Source organism: Dermacentor andersoni, chromosome 8 (assembly GCF_023375885.2).
Source record: "Dermacentor andersoni chromosome 8, qqDerAnde1_hic_scaffold, whole genome shotgun sequence".
Classification (NCBI taxonomy): domain Eukaryota; kingdom Metazoa; phylum Arthropoda; class Arachnida; order Ixodida; family Ixodidae; genus Dermacentor; species Dermacentor andersoni.
This window is the reverse complement of record NC_092821.1, coordinates 56,133,741-56,157,183: the sequence shown is the minus strand read 5'-3', so window position 1 is coordinate 56,157,183 and position 23,443 is coordinate 56,133,741. Positions and strand designations below refer to the sequence as shown.

Below are 23,443 nucleotides of genomic sequence, written 5' to 3'. Positions count from 1 at the left end.
AGGGCACGTGTGCACACATGTGTGCGAAAGTTCAGCATGCCGTAATATTCTTCTGAGTCGTTCGCAAAGCGCAAGAATTGCATTACTTATCTACATAATGTTTAAAAGCATAGTGCATAAGAAAATGCGTAAACTATGACTTACGCACAAGCTGAAGAAATGATAGCTTCGGATTGCTACTCGAATATACGGGAAAATATAAACATATTACGCAGAAACTGAAGAAGAAAGCACCTTTCTAGCTGCCGTTGAAGGTGTGCCTGAGTAGCCGCAGTCGCTAGGTGGCGGTACCGTTAGCACAGCATGTGAAAAAGGAACGAGGAGCATGGAAGTAAATGGACTGCGACAAGGTTCAGATATTTGTACACGAAAAACATTGATTCATGGTGAAGTAAAAGAACTAGGATGCTTACCAGCAAGTTCGCAACCGGCATATTTAGTGATATGTGTAGTTAGCGAGACAGCGCCGTGGTAGAATTAAAGAAGATGATGACAAAGAGTGCGCGCGCTGAGGTAAATCCCGTGCTAAATGGGAGATGACGAAGTCGAGGAACGTGAAGCGTGAAAATTCGCGGCGCAAAATGATAAAATCAAAGGGAAGTGACCCAGTCGGGAAAGCCCACCGAGTTTCCAGGGGCAAATTACCTGGGAACACGGAAGTCTGAACATCAGCATTCAGGCTAAGACAAATCAGTCAGAACGGCAGAAAAAGGAGGCGCACTGGCAGGAGAGTAGAATAGTTCCTGGAAGCGCCGCGAGGGTGAAGATCGGTGGCCGGACCTCTCACTGAAGACGGGCCGTCGGGTTCCGGACAGGAGCCTACAGGACTTCACCCGACCGGGGCCTCGAACCAACCCGTTCCCAAGCGTCGCAACTCTATCGGATCAAGGACTGCAACCCGAGGCTGGCGGACTCCTGTGACCGCAGGCACAGTGCGAGCAGTCGGGCTACGGGCCCGAGCTCGTGCCCAGCGGCCTGGCCAGAACGCCGCTACCATGTGCACATCCAGCCACACCCCCTGCATCCTATCTCCAACGCTGGAGCTGCCACACTCTGGCTGTGCCCAATCATACTCGGTGTACGCTATGACTCCCGTGGTGTAGATACTGTTTAAATTAGAGTGTAGTGGTTTCTCGTTGTGGATTTTCATTGAGTGTTTACCTTTTTTTCGTACGACTTGCATTAAAGTCTGGCGTGCGTTTTACAACAAATAGCTGTGTTCTAAATTTGGTTCTCGGAGGCTCCGTCTCAAGGAACCCTCTGAAACATTACAGACTTAGGAAAACCGGCATCACGGAGTAACACAGCAACAAGGAACGCCAAGCGCGAAGTCATGGAGGCAGAGACAATCTTCTGGTTGGCCGCAATGGAAAAGAAACCTGCTATGAGTAACTACTATAAAGAAATAACGACATCAGGAAAAAAATGATTATAGTGCAGGGAAGCTCTTTACTTTTCGAAGCGCTATCAGGATGTCTTAGAAAGCGCACTTATAAAGCAAGGTACAACAAGGAAGAAGAAACACGTGCTTGCGACGCTAAAGCTACCGAAACGATAGAGCATCTTTATTAGAATCGGAAGATATCTAAATGGTCGAGTTCGGCTCCTCTGGCGACCTTCAAGCCCTTGGGTTCAGAAAGAGCAGGGGAAATCAAACATGTCTACAGTAGACAGTAGTGACAGGCGGTTGGAGTTTTGGTGGTAAAAAAGTAAGGAGACGGACAAACGACGGAGGCGTACAAAAGACCACTTCCTAAATCCCATGTTGCGTGACAGAAATTCTTCGCGAATTTATATTTTTTTTCAAAAGTTAGGTTGGACATTGTGTAATATAATAAGAGCTGGGAATAAGAGCTGTGTCCCTAGCGCCCCATTTAGAAGTAGGGACACATAGCATCCATCCAACCATAGAAACGTTGTCATTCTTGAAGGCCCTCCGCCTAACGCAAGTGCGTTATTAAACTAAGCGAATTTCTCCAAGTAAAATGCGTCCGACACTTGGTAGAGCACGACTTACACACAACCTGCAGATATCATACCACCGGATCGGCATTCAAATATAGAGAAAGCATAAGTGGGTGACGTGGAAACTCAAACAGAAAGTCCTCCAGCTGCCGTTTGTTTAGCGGGCCTCCGCCTGGCTATAGTTGATGCAGCCTGGGTGAAAGGTAAAGAAGCATATACGGCCATTGTCTCAAATTATCAAGGGAAGGTGCAAGATGCTATCACTATTTTTACCAAGGACCCCATGGTGGCGGAACAAGTGGCAATTGCTATAGCCATCAGGAGTAATAAATGGGCCTGCATTTACAGTGATTCGAAATCCGCTATAAAGTGTTTTAATAAAGGCTACGTAGCTGGTGTTGCAGCTAAACGTTTTGAACACATTGGGATTATGAGAACTGAAATCCGATGGTTTCCTGCGCATATGGGGAAAGTGGACGAGACTCGGATAAACCTGAATGAGGTTGCTCATGACTTGGCATGAGGACTTGCTAACCGTGACAGTCACAACCGAGCCGTTTACCATCAAGCCAGGGAATCTAGAGATCCTTTAATAACATACAATGACATTACCAAACACTACTATTTAGGACGCAGGCAATTCCTATTGCCACATTCAAAACTGAACAGGGCTCAGGCCATTTCACTGCGCTTATTGCAAACAGGTACATATCCCACACCGTACAGAATTAATAAAATATATCCAGAGAGGGAGATTAGGATGGACTGCAACGATTGTAATGGCATCATTGAAATCAGACATATGCTGGCGGGGTGTCCCGCGACTCTCCCCAACCTCGTTGAAGAATGGACACAGTGGGAGAAGAGGATTCAAAACCCATTGTTTGAGGACCAACTAAGGGCAGTCCATGACGTATCCAGACCAATTAGAGGATAACAGCTTCCCTATAAACGAACAACCGAAAGCTATATGAAAGCAACTGAAACCAATTTAGAAAATCCTAGTGGTTCTGCAAAAAACAGACTCGTTTAACAAAACGGCAATTGCTCTGCCTAGATAAGCGTTTGCTCACAGCCTCCATCATGCATTTCGCAAACACCAATCCGTCTAAGGCCACAACAGCGGCAGAGTAACTGACCGAAACAGCTGTCACACCACTAACGTAGCAAAAGGTGCAATGAATCTTTGAATACTAAAATTACATCACTGAATACTACGTGGCAAAATTCAACACGGGGACAATGTCAAATAAATATGGCTTGTTTGCTGCACCTGAGATTCTTAACTCAAATAATCACAACAAAACATAGAATGAAGATTATTACGCATCATTTCCCGCCATCTAATGCGTGACTGCATCGCGAAACATTTTTTTTACATATCCACTCACGTCCACCCTAATGAGCCAAATTCATTGAAACGCACTCTCACACAATAGAAATTGGTGCCCTTATTAGTGCAGATGCTGAGCACTGAGCACAACCCCGAGTGCATATAATGTTTGGAGCTGAACGTGTTTCCCGATTAGGCTGCCGCGTAAGCAAGTGGTGGTCGATAATACACTTTTCTACCAGCTATTAAAAACGTTTCCCGTAAACTCAAAATCAATAGGTAGAAAATACCTCTCGTAATATGAGATTGAGAAATATGCTGAACATAAAACATGATATGCTGTGCCTATAAAATATAGAATTACAGGGGGAAAGTATGCATCACTATTTGGTGCACTGTACGGTGAAGCTGACAACATTTTGCGAAACCGAAGTGAGCTGGTATGATAGGCATACGAGATTTAGAAGTCATTTAAAGCATTCGCCGAGGTTTTGTGTCATTCAGCCGTTAATCTGTGCCTGAGGCAGTAATCTGTGGTGAGGCAGTAGTACTCTAGACAATATTATACATCTAGACAATCACACAATTTGTATAGTGCATCATTCTTTCTCAATACATTTTAATGTTCATAGTACACGCCAATAGTCATTCCCATAATATTATTACTCGTACATTTTATGGAATTTGCATCAACTCTTTTAGGCCCCTTTACAGCCACGGCACATTAAGATCATAGTACCCATCAGGCACTGCGAACTCATTAATCATTAGCATGGCGCTCTTTGGCCACATCTGGCCCTTGCGCCATTAAACATGAAATATTCATTCAATCTGTGCCTTGCCGTGCTACAATGGCTTCATGCGCTGTCACCGTAACCACAGTAAAGGGAGGCCTACTGAGACAAGCAATCGAAGCAGCACCATGTGGTAAAACATTGCGCTGCCCGCAGGAGCGCAGTACAGAGCGTCAATAGCATTGTGGTTGATTTTTCAATCTGTAAACTTAAAAAAGTAAACAACGTATCACAAGCCTTCTAAAACCTATGCAAAATTAAAGGCGCTTCTGGAAAAGACAGAAGCCAAACGTTTCTCTTTCGCCACAGACATAGAGAACTGTCAATTATATAGCAAGCTTACTACTCTAGTTGGTCCTACTGAGAGACGGAAGAAGTCTAACGCACTTATCAGGTCCGGCCCCAGATAGTGCCTCTAAACAGGTCCAAGATGATCGGTGATGATAACTATAGTAAAATAAAAACACTGACGTACACCAAAATCGCTCACACGTTTTCCTCTTTCATAAAGCGACCAACCTGGTCGCAAGAAACAAGTTCTCTAAGCGACAAATGATGGCTTGAGGCGCGACATGTGCAGAGCATAAGTTCTGCGGTGACAACGCGCATTATGAGCCATAAAAATGCGGTATTATAGGGCAGACGTTTGTTCTATATAGATCTACTGGCCAATGTAGCGCTCTAAAGACTTCTTACAGATCTCACGTGGGAAGGAAAGTCTTGAATTTTTAAACTTAGCTTTGTGAAGCGAAGCTTTATTTGCCTTTTCTTTCGACTTTTCGACTGCTGCATCTACTGTTGTCGATGTCTTGCAGGCCCCATCGCGAGGTGTTTCATAGCTCGAATACACATGTTAGGAGCGTAGTGGAGAGGAAGGCAGAGGCGAAAAACTCGTTTATACCTACGCATAGTGTGCAACAGTGCAAGCTGTAGCTCCACGGGGGTCACCGTAATACGGTCCTGACCACTGCGATTATACGTGACCCCCGTAAAAGAATTGCAGAAACTGCAGTGCTTACCTTTTTACTAACGTGCAACAGTCGAGAGAGGAGGCATCTAGAATGGTAGAGAGCAGGTAGGGAGAGGCAGAAAATGTGTCGAACCGATGCAATAAAGAAAGAGTGAATAGCAGCCCTGCCACTCTTTGCTCCCAGCTCTGATATATAGATAATGGCGGTAGGGAGAAATGGTGAGGTAAGGAGCCCACGATTTTAACGAAGAAAACTCTCCCTAAAAATATTGAATTGATGAAAAGGTGCCAAGTTTGACTCTGGACACAGATGCAGAAAAGGAGCCTAAACATAGAAGACAACAGAAAAACGCCGAAGCACTCCACGAAGGTCTCATAGCAGAATAAACCAGGATATATTAAAACAAAGCATCTCTGAAGAAAATGAATACAAATTGCTTTGTCCTATTTTATAGGCGGGCTTACATTGAAAGCACGCAGTTCGTACGCAAGAACGAATGTAAAAATTGGAGAAATGTATGAAATCCCTTGTCTTATTGACATTGTGGTTCCGGCAAACGGTGGCTGGTACGCATACACCATCCTGTGCTGTTGTGCTACGAAATATGTTCTTGAGGTCTCAGTATGGCTCATGTGCGGTTGGCATTTGGGGTGTTCTGAGCGTCTCCCACAGAGAGCTTGTATGCGGAAATTACGTAATGGTCTTTGAAGCCTGAAAACAATTCTTTTTCTCAGAAATGAACCCAACGAGGGTTTTGCGATAACTGAACCATTCGCTCATAATGATATTACAGGCCCGCGATTTAGAGCAATTTTCTGCAAGCTCAACACATGATCTTCATGTCATGTATCGAAACCTCAATAAAACTATATCACATAAAATAGACCTCCACTTGTTAAACTTATTCGCCCTGAAAGGTAAATTATCCGCAATGTAACTGCATGTTCACCAAACATAGAATAATATATACGCTAAGATTTTATAATCAAATTAGGCATAGCGCCTTGACCGCAATGTTATGATAAAGATACGATGGGCATACAATTTCTCACAATAAAACGAACAATATTTTCTCAGTTGCAGTACAACTATCGCAATGCACTAAACCTGGCATCATACAAGATGTGCACGTTCTCGGCAAGGTGCGCTGCCGTGACCATAGGATGGTCGAAACTCGAATTAGCCTAGACTTGAGGAGGGAAGGGAAGAAACTGGTGCATAAGAATCCAATCAGTGAGTTAGCGGTAAGAGGAACAAACTAGAGAAATTCTGGATCAAGCTACAGAACAGGTATTCGGCTTTAACTCAGGAAGAGGACCTTAGTGTTGAAGCAATGAACGACAATCTTATGGGCATCATTAAGAAGTGCGCAATAGAAGTCGGTGGTAACTCCGTTAGACAGGATACCAGTAAGTTATCGCAGGAGACGAAAGATCTGATCAAGAAACGCCAATGTATGAAAGCCTCTAACCCTACAGCTAGAATAGAACTGGCAGAACGTTCCAAGTTAATCAACAAGCGTAAGACAGCTGACATAAGGAGCTATAATATGGATAGAATTGAACGAGCTCTCAGCACCGTAGGAAGCCTAAAAGCAGTGAAGAAGAAACTAGGAATAGGCAAGAATCAGATGTATGCCTTAGGACACAAAGCCGGCAATATCGTTACTAATATGGACGAGATAGTTCAAGTGGCTGAGGGGTTCTATAAAGATTTATACAGTACCAGTAGCACCCACGACGATAATGTGAGAGAGAATAGTCTAGAGAAATTTGAAATCCCGCAAGTAACGCCGGAAGAAGTAAAGAACGTCTTGGGAGCTATGCAAAGGGGGAAGGCAGCTGGTAGATCAGGTAACAGAAGATTTGTTGAAGGATAGTGAGCACATTAATATAGAAAAACTGGCCACCCTATATACACAATGCCTCATGACCTCGAGCGCACCGGAATCCTGGAAGAACGCTAACATAATCATAATTCATAAGAAATGGGACGCCAAAGATTAGAAAAATTATAGACCGATCCGCTTACTGTCCGTTGCATACAAAGTATTTACTAAGGTAATCGCAAATAGAACCAGGAACCCCTTAGACTTCTGTCAACCAAAGGAGCAGACAGAATTCCGTAAAGGCTACTCAACAACAGACCATATTCACACAATCTATCAGGTTATAGAGAAATGTGGGGACTATAACCAACCCTTATATGTAGCGTTCATCGATTACGAGAAAGCGTTTGATTCAGTCGAAACCTCAGCCGTCATGGAGGCATTACGGAATCAGGGTGTAGACGAGCCGTATGTAAAATTACTGAAAGATATCTATAGCGGCTCCACAGCCACCGTAGTCCTCCATAAAGAAAGCAACAAGATCCCACTATAGAAATGCGTCAGGCAGGGGAATATAATCTCTCCAATGCTATTCAATTCACAGCGTGTTTACAGGAGGCATTCAGAGACCTGGGGTGGGAAGCATTGGGGATAAGAGTTAATGGAGAATACCTTAGTAACTTGCGATTCACTGATGATATTGCCTTGCTTAGTAACTCAGGGGACCAATTACAATGCATGCTTACTGACCTGGAGAGGCAAAGTAGAAGGGTGGGTCTAAAATGTTTCTGCAGAAATTTAAAGTAATGTGTAACAGTCTCGGAAGAGAACAGCAGTTTACGATAGGTAGCGAGACACTGGAAGTGGTAAGGGAATACATCTACTTAGGGCACGTAGTGACCACTGATCCGGATCATAAGACTGAAATAATCAGAAGAATAAGAATGGGCTGGGGTGCGTTTGGCAGGCGCTCTCAAATCATGAACAGCAGGTTGCCACTATCCCTCAAGAGAAAATTATATAACAGCTGTGTCTTACCATTACTCACGTATGGGGCAGAAACCTGGAGGCTTACGAAAAGGGTTCTGCTTAAATTGAGGACGACGCAACGAGCTATGGAAAGAAGAATGATAGGGGTAACGTTAAGGGATAAGAAAACAGCTGATTGGGTGAGGGAACAAACGCGAGTAATGACATCTTAGTTGAAATCATGAAAAAGAAATGGGCATGGGCAGGACATCTAATGAGGAGGAAAGATAACCGATGGTCATTAAGGGTTACGGACTGGATTCCAAGGGAAGGAAAGCGCAGCAGGGGGCGGCAGAAAGTTAGGTGTGCGGACGACATTAAGAAGTTTGCAGGGACAACATGGCCACAGTTAGTACATAACCGGGGTAGTTGGAGAAGAATGGGAGAGGCTTTGCCGTGCAGTGGGCGTAACCAGGCTGATGATAATGAAGACGATGAGCACACAATTTCTCACAATAAAACGAACAATATTTTCTAAATTGCAGTACAACTATCACGGCCAATCATAATCGATAATGTAGCAAAAAAAAGCAATTACCCAAGTTTTATGTAGCGAAAAAATGAAGGGGAAATGTGTAGTAAGAAGTGGCTGCAGCAACGTTTTCACCCTGTTATCCCTCGAGGTGGACTGCTAATACTAATTGGGTCCGTAATCACCATGGGAACCGGCACAGTGTTCGTCCCATGCGAGGAGAATTCCTTGAATCCCTCTGGCGCTCTAAGTCCTAAGGTGGTGGAAAATCCAGGGTGCGACCCAAACATACTCCTTCATGTGGTTTCAGGAGCTCGTAGGACATTCTGTCCATAAAATATTCTTAGAAACCACTGCACTTGAAGAGAGTCAACAGAGTGGCTGTTTAGCTGACTTCGTATTTAAAATGGACGACCAAGAAGAGCGAACTGGACAAAGACCTATAGCTGCATGCACACAGACAGCCACCCATCTGTTTATATGCGCTTTTTAAGGTTTTCAGTACTAGCTTCTTGAGTCGTGCGGACTGAAAATAGCTGGATAAGATATTGTAAGATGGCCAACAATATGTTCTTATTGTCAGAGATGATGCAGGTCGTTTTGTGCGTTTTATTATTATTTTTTAATATTTGCATCGACGAATCACTCTTACCGAAACGTACATCGTGCATCAATTTGCATCCGCACAGAGAAAATTACAGCGTACTGTTGCGGGCTACCTCTACTGTGCCTGCCATAAGACACCGTGGGGCAGTTCTGGGCGATGTAATATTTCTCGATCTAGCCGTTTTGAACTCATGCCAGAGGCCGTGGCAGTATTGTAAACCAACCGCAACGGCCAGGATGGGAGCCCCAATGTTTTACTGGGATTTTGCATTTTCTAAAAAAACTACTTGAACCGAATGCCCTATTGCTAGACAAAATATGATTTCATGTTTTTTGACACCCAATCTAAACTAAAAACCTCCATCGATCATTTTAGCTACCTTAAGTGCTTAATTTCAGTTGTTTAATTTGGTGAAACCATGTAATATTAAAAAGCTATTAATGTAGAAAACCGCATGTTCTTTCACACGTGCTTCTTCTTCACACGTGCTTCTTGGTAACCATTGACTCCATGGTTGGCATTGACATGTGTCACTATGTGCGTACATTGAATGCTGATGTCAAGAACATAGTTGTTCGCTTTGTCAAACGAAATCAGCGGAATGAGCTGTTATCAAAGTGTAGAAAAAGGAAGATAGACAGCTCTATGCTTGGTCTTGAAGGAACAACCCCGGTTTTTGTGAACGAACACTTGACTCCAAAAAACAAGGCACTACTTTCAGATGCGATTAAAAGGAAAAAGGCTGCCAAATGGAAATTTGCCTGGACGACTGGAGGCAAGGTGCTTGTACGTAAAGATAAAGACTCCGACATAATTCACATTGCTCATGAAGGAGACTTAGATAAAATCAATTGTTGAAGACTAAATTGAATGTGATTTAATTGTCTTTCCTGTTCATGATGATGAACCCAGAGGAGAACAGCAGATACTACACAGTTGACGCTTTTAATCGTGAGTTTTCTTGTGGAAAGTTTTTTTCCGCATTACATGCAAACTGTAGAAGCATTCGACCAAAGGCAGACGACATTTCTATTTTTTTTGCATTCGTTATCAGTTGACTTCGATATTGTAACCTTTACTGAAACATGGCTTTCAGATAATGACACAAAACCAAACTTTCCAGGTTATCGGTCTGAATATCTTTGTCGTAGCCAAAAAAAAAGGGTGGAGGGCTGGCTATCTACTTTAAGAATATCTTTTCTTATGAACTGTTTAATGATTTCTCGGTAATGAATGCCGATTTTGAATGTTTGTGCTTGCGTATCGACAAAATAGTGGTGGTCGCTCTTTACCGCCCTCCGGTAGGGCACAAAGGCCGTTTCGTAGAGTTTGTGGGCTTACTGCTGGCTTCCCCTGTCTTTTCAAGCGCATCTTGCATTATTATGGGGGACATCAATTTCGACTTAAGTTCCAATGATGCTTACGTAGAAAAGTTTGACACACTGTTATCTACGTATGGCTTCGCAAACCATAGAACTAAACCTACAAGACTTACAAAAAAAACTGCCACTGTTTTGGATGTTTGCATAACAAACTTCAATCCACGAGACATCTCCAGCGGAATATTTTCATATGCTCTTAGTGATCATCTGCCAGTTTTTTGGCTTTTTTTCAATTACTAAGCACTATGACAAGCCCTATATTAACAGAGAAGGTAGACGAGCCATAAACGTTCCAAGACAAAAAGAATTTTTCCACTTGGTCAGTCTGATCGACTGGAGTGAGGTTTAGAATGACGAAAATGCTGACAGCGCTTACGACAAGTGCTTTTCTTTACTACACGCTTCATACAATGCCGCATTTCCTGTATTACAGCCGACCGGTCGTAATAGAAGAAAACACAAGAAACCTTGGAATAATTCAGAGCTTTATCACCGTATGAAAATAAAAAATAAGTTATTCCATGATTTTATCCGTTCACGGGAACCAAATACATTCGCAGAGTTTAAGAAGTATCGGAATGGTTTAACGACTGAGTTAAGAAAAGCAAAACAGTACTACTATCAGAATCTTTTTGAGAGCATATATAATAATCAGCGACGAATATGGGAGGTTGTAAACTCGCTCACTTCAAGAACAAAAGCTAGGGATAGGATTACGCAGCTCGTAGTTGATGGTAAAACACTCATCGGTGAACGACTAGCTAATACGATGAACACACATTTTGTGGATGCTGGCTCCTACAATACCATGAGCGAAACTGTCCGCGACGACAGTATGCCACTAAACACCATATTGAATCACTCTCTTTTCCTGAAACCTACTGATCCTAGTGAAATTTCAAGTATAATTGGCAAGCTACAAGATAATACATCTCCAGGGGTGGATGAACGCATCCAAATGAAATAAAATTAATATCGCCTTTAATATGTGAAGTTCTTAGCTACATAATTAACCTCACTCTAACAACAGGCGTATTTCCTAAGCTATTAAACATCCCCAAAGTCACCGCAATTTTCAACCCGCCGTGGTTGCTCAGTGGCTATGGTGTTAGGCTGCTGAGCACGAGGTCGCGGGATCGAATCCCGGCCCCGGCGGCCGCATTTCGATGGGGGCGGAATGTGAAAACACCCGTGTACTAAGATTTGGGCGCACGTTAAAGAACCCCAGGTGGTCGAAATTTCCGTAGCCCTCTACTACGGCGTGCCTCATAATCAGAAAGTGGTTTTGGCACGTAAAACCCCATAATTAATTAACCGCATTTTTCAAAGGAGGTGATACAATCAATTTATCTAACTACCGACCTATTTCAGTACTTCCTACAATATCTAAAATATTTGAATGCGTCATTCATGAGAGGTTGTTTCATTTTTAGAAAAGTATCAGGTGATAACTCAATGCCAATATGGCTTTCGCAAGCATCGGTCGACAGAACACGCTCTTGTACACATCAAAGACAGGATAATTGAAAACATGGAATGTAGAAAATATGCACTAGGTTTGTTCTTAGACATTCGACCCGCCGTGGTTGCTCAGTGGCTATGGCCTTGGGCTGCTGAGCACGAGGTCGCGGGATCGAATCCCGGCCACGGCGGCCGCATTTCGATGGGGGCGAAATGCGAGAACACCCGTGTGCTTAGATTTAGGTGTACGTTAAAGGACCCCAGGTGGTCGAAATTTCCGGAGTCCTCCACTACGGCGTGCGTCATAATCAGAAAGTGGTTTTGGCACGTAAAACCCCATAATTTAATTTTTTTTAGACATTCAGAAAGCTTTTGATTCCATACAGTTCAATTTATTACTTAACGAATCATCAAGATACGGTGTCCGAGGTATTGTACTAGATCTTCTAGATGGTTATCTGAATGATCGCTATCAGTTGGTGAAAATTAATGATGCGGTATCAACATTCGCGAAGCTAAAACAAGGAGTACCACAAGGATCAATACTGCCCAATACTATTTCTTGTCTATATCAATGACATTGTCAAAATTGATAGTTCTGCTGAAACAATAATGTATGCTGATGATACCAATGTCTTTTTCTCTTCTCATAACCTACTGACACTTGAATCCTCTGTAAATGACTACCTTGTGCATCTTTCAAACTGGTTAAGCAGAAACAAGTTAAGATTAAATGCCTCAAAAACAACATATGTCATATTTCGTCTTGCCAACAAACCTCTACACCACAAACTAAACGTGAAATTTGAAAACACCCTTATAAAACAAGTTCAGACACAAAAATTTCTCGGGGTCTGGTTTCAGGAAGACTTGAGCTGGTCAGTGCACCTTAGAAACCTATGTGTAGATCTTGCCCGCACAGTTGGATGTCTGTACAGGATATCTGCGCTCATACCGCTCTGGCTAAAAAAGAACATTTATTATTCACTTTTTTTTATTCCAAGTTAACCTATGGCTTAATGGTTTGGGCCACTACTACGCAATACAATTATGCTAAACTTTATTACTTTGCAGAAGAAAATTCTGCGCTGTTTTGAATCTTATTGTGGTAATGCACAGGACTTAAGAACCGCTCCTCTGTTTAAGAAACACGCATCCTAAAGGCGGACCAGTTATATTATTTAAAAGCGCTGCAAGTAATCCATCCGAAGAAACTATACGGAATAATGGACTCTGAAAACGCTGAATACCTTTTGAGGCACCGAAAACCCCGAACACCAAAAATCCGAACAAATTATGGAAGGCAAACAATGGCGTATCAAATACCTGCGATCTTAAACAAATTTGAAGGTAAGCTAAACTTTGAATGCAAATTAAAAGCATTTAAAAGCCAACTTAGGGAGCTATTTTTATCTTGCCAATTTGACTATAGCCAAAATTGAAGTGTTTTTCATATTTCACTGTCTTCTCACGAAGGATACATAAAACTCTATATAACACAAAATGACTCTAGAAATTGCTCTTATCTTACTTTTGTGTCGTTTCAAGCAACATTATTCAGTTGCACTGACAATTATAATTTATTTGTATGTTTTTGTACAACAACTGTTTGTGCTTATTTATTCAAGTAAATTGCTTAGCGTCCTGTTATGTATGATTTGTTATGTGTCATTTGTGTGCAACAGTATATACAATACGTTTGTGTACAGGTGTCAAAAGCTGCGTTTTTTTACTTTATTTCCTTTGTTTCTAAGATTTGTGTTGTATCTGTAACCGCGGTAGACTGTTTAGGGTCAGAGGCCTCCTCAGCCTCCATCAGCCTTTAGCTTCTGTTCCTGCATTAGGCTCTGTTTTCGTCTGATGCTGAAATAAAATAAATAAATAAATAAATACAAGCGAACTGCCACAAACCAAATAGGCCTGCAAAAATTGCCAGTGTCCGAGCCACGTTTAGAAGGCCTACTTGCACAGTTAATAAACACTGTTCATTCAAAGCGAATAAATGAGTGCAATGAAAGTGACTAGTTGGTGGTATTATGGTACTGTAGACATAACTTTCTATACGTGCGTAGGTATAATAGAAAAATATCTATATACCTGGCACCATCCACCGACGTTTACCATATTGCAATAAAACTTTCAATCTCCTGTGAGGGCAGACAAAACTTAAACGTTGGAGTCCAAAATAACTATCCAGCATATAACGTCACCATAGAAATTGCCCTCCAGAGAAGTTCGCCTGCCGAACATGATACCCGTATATTTTAAATCGGAGGCATTGCTTAGAATGGCGTAGATGGAAAAAGACCTGCAAATCTCAGAACTCTTTCGTTGTATTCATACCACCACGATTTGTCTGTAAAACCACACTGAACACGTTGTGCGCATTTACTCTCGCATTCGCAAGTATTCGAAATGGCCGTCAGTGGTAGTGTCACGCAACAATCAAGGAAAGAAACGACTCGAGGAGGATGAGTCGATTACTACGCAGTATGGCCACGTTCTCAGGTGGCTAGTCCGGCCTGTCCCAACACCTGCCGTGCAGGCACAGGCTGTTGTTTACCGTTTTCGCACGAACTACAATAGTAAGCCCATGTGCAGCGTTTCCGAGTGCATAAAGCGAATTGTCCACGACGAGACCACTCTTCTTCTTTCAGGCGAACTCCATGAAGACACAATAGGCAGCAGGGCTTTGGAAAAACAAGGTTGTGACCGCATCGATGAAGGGGATTGTGTAAAATTACAGAAACTGGCAGCGGGCACGTACTTTAATAAGTAGAGAAGAAACTGGAAATAAAATATAAAAAGACACTCGCGCGTGAGGGCTGTGTCTAAAATTGCTTATTTTTTGTTTCCTCTTGTTATTTCGATAGCATTTGTATGGATTCCCCAAGCGTATTTCTGCTGTCGCCGTGGCCATGGGGATCTGTATTGAATCCAAGCACGGTAGCATCGTCACCGGCTGCCGTTCCCTATATGTGCGAATCGAAGCTCGCGAGGTTCAGCTGAAGACCCCAGTTCAATCTCGCGCGTGCGAAGGACCAAGGCAGGGTGGTATTTAGCCATCTGCTTTAGCGCGCGAGGCATGGGAGGGGCGGTTGGGGGGGCCGGCGAGTGAGAGGAGGGCGTTATCCTCCGGCAGCTGCTGCTTACAGCGTGGTTGCACGGGTGTCTTATCTAAAAAGTGGCTCATTAGCATAAAGCATGTTGATATCAGTAGTTATATTTTCCTCTAAATATCGACACTGCAACACGTTACTACGTAGTTTTGTCTGTTTTAACATACCTGCCAACCAGTGAACATTAAATCTGATCAATTCCTATGGATCTAACAACCATACAAGCAACATGCGGTATTTAAAGCTTTTTTGCTAATTGTTGTTGCTGATTATGAATGCTTCAGTAATTGGCAATATGACTGGCTCAATGTAAACGCCGCTGTTGGGTCCTTTCACCATGAAAGCAACTCCGACGGACAGTTCACAGACCACCAAGTGGAACATTTTTATGAACGAAATTGATTTTGTTTATGTATTCCCTCTGAGATTCACCCACTCATATTCAATTTATTTGTATTTTCCTTTGAGGTGAGGGTTTATTGACTAAAAATCGCTTTTTAGCAGCTTGACAAGGCCAAGAAAACTCAGGTAACACACAACGGCACATGCCCAATGAAAAGCCTATAGCAAAAATGTAAAGATTAACGCAAGAAAACATTGATATCATAAAACACAAAGGGCCTCCTCTTATACATGGCTAAGTACACGATAGACATGCAGAAAGAACAAAGAAGATATTGTACATATTTAGTAAACGGTAACATATAAAGGAAACGCGTCTCACTTAAATTCCAACGAAAGCAAGAAAGAGACACGTTGCGTTTTCAAACTTACAATATAATGGACCGGTTCTTCCCTTGAGAAGACTATTGTGTGGTTATACTCAATCAAAATAAAAGGAATATTATGTTGTTGTGACTGAAGTTTGTAACTGATCCGAAAGTGGGGAACGAAACATGTTTTTTGGTTACGTGTGCACAATTTACTGCGGTTGTGTTAAGTTAGTGACGAAAGCTAATAATTGCACAAATTTTACAGTCACAAAATAAAAAAAATTGCACATTACCAGAATGCTAGAACTTTTCTATTCTTGTGAAAAGGAAGAATAGTTGTGCGCTGGCTAGAAATGCGAGAAAGAAAAGAAGACGTTGAGAACGGTAAAGAAAAAAGTGTCGGTGTCTGAGTTCTTACGTCGGCTCAGTTTTTTTTGTATTTTAGGGGCTTAATAGCCTGTGCAGAACACTTTGTTTGTTCGACCGCTTCATGTTCGACCGCTTCATGTTGCGGGTTGAGAGGATCGAGACACCGACGAACAATCCTGAGCATCGCCGTAGAAACCGAACGGCTGTCTGCTCACAGCTGAAGAGTTTCACTCATGTACCGCCTGAAGAACAAGAGGACAGCTTGGCGTGCCTAGCACACGAGGTGGCTGCAGGAGGCTCGAGTGCTGCTCAAGAAACTGGAACGCCGACATCGACAATCACGTATTGTCGAGTGCCTGAGCTACTGAAATCTCGAAATTTCAAATCTTAATGCCGCTATTGAAGGGCACGCTCCCGACAACGAGCTTGAAGCGCAATATAGCACTGCAGCAGATTATGACAATCAGTTCAAAAGCATGCTGGCGGAATTGCGTCAGATGGCCCCTTTGGATTGGTATGAATGCGAGCCTTAACCCAATTTCTACGCAACCTTACCCGGCGGCAACTAACACGGCCACGTTGCAGTCGAGATTATGATTGCCGAAGCTAAGCATTTCGACTTTTAGAGGAGACATTCCCCAATGGCCAGAATTTTGGGAACGGCTTGAAGAAAAGTGTTGAACTCAATGAGACCCTATCGCACACGACCAAGTTCTACTACTTCTGTTCTACTAGTAAAAGCTAGCGCGTTTTCAATGGAACGAGCGGGTTTTTCGCGAGTAAATAAATGTGCAGGTCGATTATTGTAGAAAGCAGGTTAGAGATATGTTCTAGAACACAATTAACATCAGACAACTGCAGTCATTATGCTGCTGAAAGTTAGAATATTGTTCTCAATTTTCTAGATTGAAGCAGTCGCTGTGATAAAATTACGGTTGCTATCGGGATAGCCACTAAAATCTATGTAGACTGAGGACTTAGCTTTCGACTGATGTCTATGTCCACTCTCTACAAATGACGTAACACTATTCCCAAAAGCGACATTTGAAACATAGTTGTGCGAATTCACGTGGTGTTTTTAAAACCCTTTGCATAGCCATTGCCTAGTGGTTTAATCGCTCGCACATATTTAATTATACATCATGCTGGCAGCGGTTCCATACCGTGCTGCGTGATATTTTTAAACATCACGTCGGACTTAGTTCGACGCTCTTCCACCAGATGACAGAAAGACAAAACTGAAGATTTCAGTTCGGTTTTGGTTTTTCTAGTTCTTATAAAATATCATATCTTCTATTTTTGCTTCTTAAAGCGTAGCAATGGGTTGTTCATTTATTATTTCATCTCTTTTATAACTATATATTATTCCTTGGACAACACAAATAAAATAATGCGCATAGCTTTGTGTTACGTAAAATAATCATTTTAGTGCCTTGTAGCACTGTCTCGCTGAAGCTAAGTGCCGCTGGCACTTCGCTTCAGCGAGAACGCTTGTTTCTTTCTCGACTGTGGTGACTGCAGTCCAGTGGGATCGGAATTAAATACTCTTATGGAATGGTATTTGGTCGTATTAAAAAAAAACTCATGCTGTGAGTCACAGCTAACTTTCTGATAGCCCATGAGTGGGTTTAAGATCGCAAACCCATTATTTATTTCATGTTTTATGATATTATTGATGCTAAGTGCGATATAAATAGAACGAAGGATCAAGACGTCTAATTCAAATTTCTTGTGCTGCTGTTTCGATTACTTAACAAGTTTTATGTGAAGTAAGCTCCCTAAAAAACACTCGTTTTGCCCTAGAACGTGGTGCTTTCACGGGAAGTTGGGTTAGTAACGTACGCAAAAAATCGTACCTCTTCTTAGTTTCATCTATGCGCCACAACACCGCATGCGGCCAGATCGCATAAGCGTATACGGAAGAAATTTATGTTCCGTGACCGAAAAGACCCGCTTGGGGTCCCTTGTGGTTTCATACGTGTCTCGGTACTGCGGCAGTGACATTCAACGTTACTATGAACAAAACATTGTCCACTGTGCTCATGACATAGATGTAGTGTTCGAGAGTACAAAGATTTAGAAAACCCCATGTACAAAAAACAATCCATTATCTTCGTCATATATAGTTTTGTAGATAGTGCTCTTGCAGCATATATTCGTGGAAAGGCAACGGAACTGCATTTGTGCGTAGGACCGGGTATATATTACAGGTATGTGTTCAATGCACCTCTGCTAAACCTAATCTCATAGTTACGCAGACATGTGTCGTATAATTGGTATGCATGTATGTATGTATGTATGTATGTATGTATGTATGTATGTATGTACGTACGTACGTATGTATGTATGTATGCATGTATGTATGTGCGTGCGTTTGTATATTTGTGTGTGGTAAACGGCAACAGAAGTTGCTTTGGAATCAGGAGTTTTTGGTTCTTAACAGAACTGTCACATTATGATCTGAAGTGAAGGCGCGACAACGATGGTGCACGAAGAAGGAATACACACACAGAGTGCCCAGTGAAGGGACCCACAAACTTTCGGTAGATTCCTCCATCAGATATTTAGATCTTAGATTTTTTTTAGGAAATAACCACCTCTGTTGGCAGTATGAACCTCGGGCTAGTAACCGTCTGCTACCTTTTAGTTCCCCTCACTCTAAGCTATTAAATGCAGCATTGCTAACATGTTCCTGCTGAATGTTTTTAAGAAGTGCTGTCCACATCAAGCTGCGGCGAATTTTCTTAAGCCGATTGACCGGCTGGAACTGTCAGGCTACCGGTAACCTGTTCTAGTTTCCGTAGTGGAAACAATCCTGAAGAAGTTCTGAACTCGACAATTAAACCAGGAGCCACCTCGCGAAAAAGAAAAGGTAGATGTCATACCCTACATACACCGCATGTCGCAGAATTTGAAGAAGATTGCCAAGCGAGCTGACGTAAATGTCTTGTTTTTTGCCCCGTGGAATCTCTCTAAGCTCTGCAGAATGACCAACCCTTTTTTCCGCGAGGCACCGGCGTGTTGCAGAAAACACGATAACAAATACGTAGATTGTCAGGCAGGAGTCGTCTATATTATTCCTTTAGATTGTGGTAGAAAGTACGTGGGGCAAACAGAGCAGTGCCTGAATGAGAGGCTGAGGCAACATAATAACAAAGTCGACATTGGGAGCGAGGGCCACCTAGCAATTCATTGTAGAAATTGTAAATGTGAGCCAGACTTCCACGCCTGCGCTATGGTTGCCAGAAACCATGACAAATCTGTTCGGTTAATAATCGAGGACAAAGGGATCATTGAGGCAGGTGATAAGTGCGTAAGTGTAGCATTTAATATTTCTATCACGCAAACAACTGCTTTACCTGAGCGCGAATACGGACTGAGAATCTGTGATTGCACTCTCTGAATAAAATAGTGGCGTTTTTCCTGATTAAACATTGTTGGAAGTGGTGCCCTGTGCGTGTGTGTGTTCCTTCGTCCACCGTCGTTGTCGCGCCTTCACTTTAGATGATACTTAACCAACACGCCCAACTATCAATCATAAAGTTACATTATGTTTCAATTCCTAAATTATTTGCTCTATTGTGAGTGTTGCAGGTTCACAATCGGTGATTAAAATTCTCTGGAAGCTCCACCTTGTTCGCACACCGGGCGCATAGTAGAGGTGTGTAGGACAGTTGAGGGTGAAAATTATCATTCTGGACTGGCTGCGCTCCCCGTTCTGCGGGGCGAGGCTCATCAGGACCTCTGCCTAACAGTTCTTTGGCGGCTCATGCATCGGTTCCAAATGACCAATTCCTCAGCACCATCTATATCTCAGAATAATTTCCATCCTTTCACAGAAGGGTAGGCAGTGTATGTATGTATGTATGTATGTATGTATGTATGTATGTATGTATGTATGTATGTATGTATGTATGTATGTATGTATGTATGTATGTATGTATGTATGTATGTATGTATGTATGTATGTATGTATGTATGTATGTATGTATGTATGTATGTATTGTCACGGTGCCACGAGATGGACAATGGCGACGTTGTTTCGCAATACAGGTTACCCATTGTGTGTCTTAACGAAGCCGGTGTAGACCGTAATTTCCGTCTTTCGAACTACGTAATATCCTCATCTTCACGAACTCCGAACCCTAGCCGAACCCTAACTATGCTATGCGTCAGACACGATCCACATTCCTCTCTACTCTTCTCCTCGGACTCTGATGTGCCTGAGTTCGTTGCCTGTAAAGTTCAGTTTAAAAAGCTGCTAGTGACTATTGTTTGCCTTTACATGGAACCAGCATCGCGCATTACTGAGTCAAATTTCATGCATTTATTTCGAAGGATTCAAGGACCAGTCCTATTCTGCGGGGACATCAATGCTCATAACGTTACCTGGTGCCGTAGCCACACTGATTCTAAAGGCAGGTCTTTAGAAAAGGGTATAGACTCATGCGATATTGTTGTGCTGAATGATGGATTGATTACCTTTTTAAGAGGCCACAATTACGGTAGTTGTCTTGATCTTACTATAGCCTCCCCTGACCTTACGCGCGGTATTAGATGATGTACAGATTATGAGACACGGGATAGTGACGACTACCCAATTCTCATAGCGCTTCCCCTTTTGCACCCGGCAAGATCTTCCATAGTAGCTAAACTTACTAATTGGCAACTATTTCAGCAATATAATTCTGCGGTACTGAACCAAGTAAATGACTTGGACACGTTCATATCATCGGTACTAAGTAATTACTCCAGGGCTACGCGATACACAACTGTTCCGGAGGGACAAAAGAGGGTCGGCGCAGACTATGAACGACTCCGAGCCGTTAGACGGAGACCAGAGCGTCGGTTTCGTCGTTCCGAACGGCTTGAAGACTATCAAGAAAGTCAAGCTGCACGCAGAAAATCGAACCGGGACATGCAAAAAGTGGGAGAGCAACGGTGGCGTGAGTACTGTACGTCACTTATCCCCTTCGCAACCTTGCCGAAAATTTGGAGATTAATAAACGCCCTTGGCCATCCGATGTCACAACGTAGTTCCTTCAAATGTCTTGCTACAGCTCTTGGCATATCTGAGCGCGAAATTGCAAACACGTTCTGCGCAACACTAGCAAATTTCGCAAATCCTGTATCAATTCAAGATCAATCAAACTTTTCGGTGCAGCAACAGATCGAAAATGCTTGCAATTTACCTCATAACCAGTTCGATATTCTGTTCTCTCTAAAAGAACTGCACCACGCTCTCTCGCAGACACGTCAAAGAACAGCGACTGGTCCTGACAACATCTCTTATTGTACATTGAAAAACCTTGGCCCAACAGGCACTTCCACTCTCCCACACATCTTCAACAAGATGTGGGAAGAAGCACATGTACCTATGAGTTGGACGATCTCTATCGTTGTGCCATTTCTAAAACCTGGCAAAACGTTACTGTCTCTTGACTCCTTCCGTCCTGTTAGTTTAACGAGCTGTGTTTCAATGTGTCACAGAGTGCATGCCCGCGTCCCTCTCGGGGTGGCCGCCAGTGCCGCCCCAGCTACAGCGCCGCTTGCACGGCGACGGGAAGAGAGCGGTCCCCATTGTTCCCGTCTCGCCCGAACGTTTGGTCACGTGGGTCGCCTGAGCGCGACGGAGGGACGAGGCAGCTCGGGGAGCGGCAGAGCAGTTTGGAAGACGAAGCAGCGTGGTCGTGCACCGGGAGACAGCTGAAGATGTGGTCGGCAGGCTGAAACCTCCAGGCCGAAGTCTTCGCCGTTCTAGCGACAGACGGTGCAAGTCCGTCAGGATCTTCGGCAGCGAGGTACCAGCAGCCCGACGCTCTTCAGACCGGGATCTCGGCAAGCACGCCACAGTTAAGCCTCGTGTTCCAGCCCGCTCTCAGAACTTTCCGCCGGACTGTATTTTTTTAATCGCGTTTAATCTTTCATTTATTTATCCATTGCGTGTTAATTTTTGTATGTTCTGTTAGTGTAGTGTTTGCCGTATTTATTGTCCCGTATATTTTTAATTTGTGTCGCGGATTTTTTGTTATTTCGCGAGTGTTAATGGTTCCCACGTGGTGGGCTTAGTGTCGCGCGAGTGGCGTCAGGGCGTGTGTTGTGTGACCAGCACGCCTTCCGCGAGCTAGGACCCACTACTGGAAGTTGTATGTTCTTTTTCTTTCATTATGTCTCGCGCATGATTTTATTGTATTAAATTGAGTGTGTGTTGTACGTCGCCTCCCGCCTCATGCCTCTGGTTCACGGTCGATCAGGCGTGGACCTTATCGCCGGTCAGCAGTCGAACCCTCACTAAACGCACGCGGGGTGGGTTTGTTGTCGCCCCATCCCCTCCGGTTCGGAGAGTGCGATTATCTCACCACCAATCTTTGACACAATGTTATGGAAAAGATGATCGATATTAGACTGCAATGGTGGCTAGAATCCAGCAGTTGTCTACCAGATCAAATGGCTGGCTTCAGAAAACGCAGATGTACAATGGATGCATCTTTGACTTGGTAACGTTTGTTGACCCCGAGATTAGCTGTGGGAACATTGCTGTTGCTGTGTTTATTGATATTAAGAAGGCATTTGACTCAGTGAGTCAACTTCACGTTCTGCTTGGACTCTCAACTCTCAGAGTGCATGGCCAAGTTCTCAAATGGATCGCTAACTTCTTGAAAGACAGAAAGATATATATAAATACAAATGACGGCCAAAGCGACGCATACACCATAAACAAAGAAATTCCGCAAGGAAGTGTATTAAGTCCACATCTCTTCAATGCAGCAATAGCAGGTTTACCAGCAGTACTTCCAGCAGGCAAACATAAACTCGCGTACTGCAAGTGTGTTTGAAATAAAGAAAGCTTTCAAGTTGCCTCATCTTGAAAGACGTAGACCGCTTTCCATTCTGTCCTTTTTCCACAAATTATACCACAGCCACTCTTCCTTCTCTATGTCCCGTCTCACGCCAGCGCATCGCATATTCCCACGCATTGACCACTAACTCAAAGTCGAACCCATCTTTGCTCGCACTAACCTCTTTTTTAATTCGCCGCTCGTCCTAGCCATCCGTCAATGGAATCTTCTACCTGGCACCATTGCATCTTCCATTGATTACCAAGCGCTTGTAACGAGCCTGAAACGTCACCTTGAGCTGTTAACTTCAGCCTTCTCCTGTCCGCATTTTGTACAAGTGTGTATATATAACGCTACTCTCTGTAACAATTGAATGTTTGTTGCTTTGTGTCGTTATATTTTAAGCATTTCTTTTCAACATGCTGTTAACGGTCAGCGACTTCTGTCCACATCATAGTACTGCGTTGTTTTGTACTTGTGTTGTCCCCCCCCCCCCCTATGTAATGCCTGCCGGGCCTTTAGGGCATTTGAATAAATAAATAAAGCATATCTATCTATGCT

At 43.1% G+C, this 23,443-nt stretch overlaps 1 protein-coding gene and 1 long non-coding RNA gene across 2 annotated transcripts in view; both read left to right on the top strand.

Annotated features, from left to right (window-relative positions):
- Positions 1-23,443, top strand: part of LOC126538927 (uncharacterized) — a 169,753-nt gene that overhangs the window by 59,177 nt on the left and 87,133 nt on the right. The gene's annotated exons all lie outside the window — the stretch shown is intronic.
- Positions 18,203-22,256, top strand: LOC140219798 (uncharacterized). The gene is made up of 2 exons (XR_011895987.1): positions 18,203-18,253; positions 21,534-22,256. It is a non-coding gene; the product is annotated as an uncharacterized lncRNA (long non-coding RNA).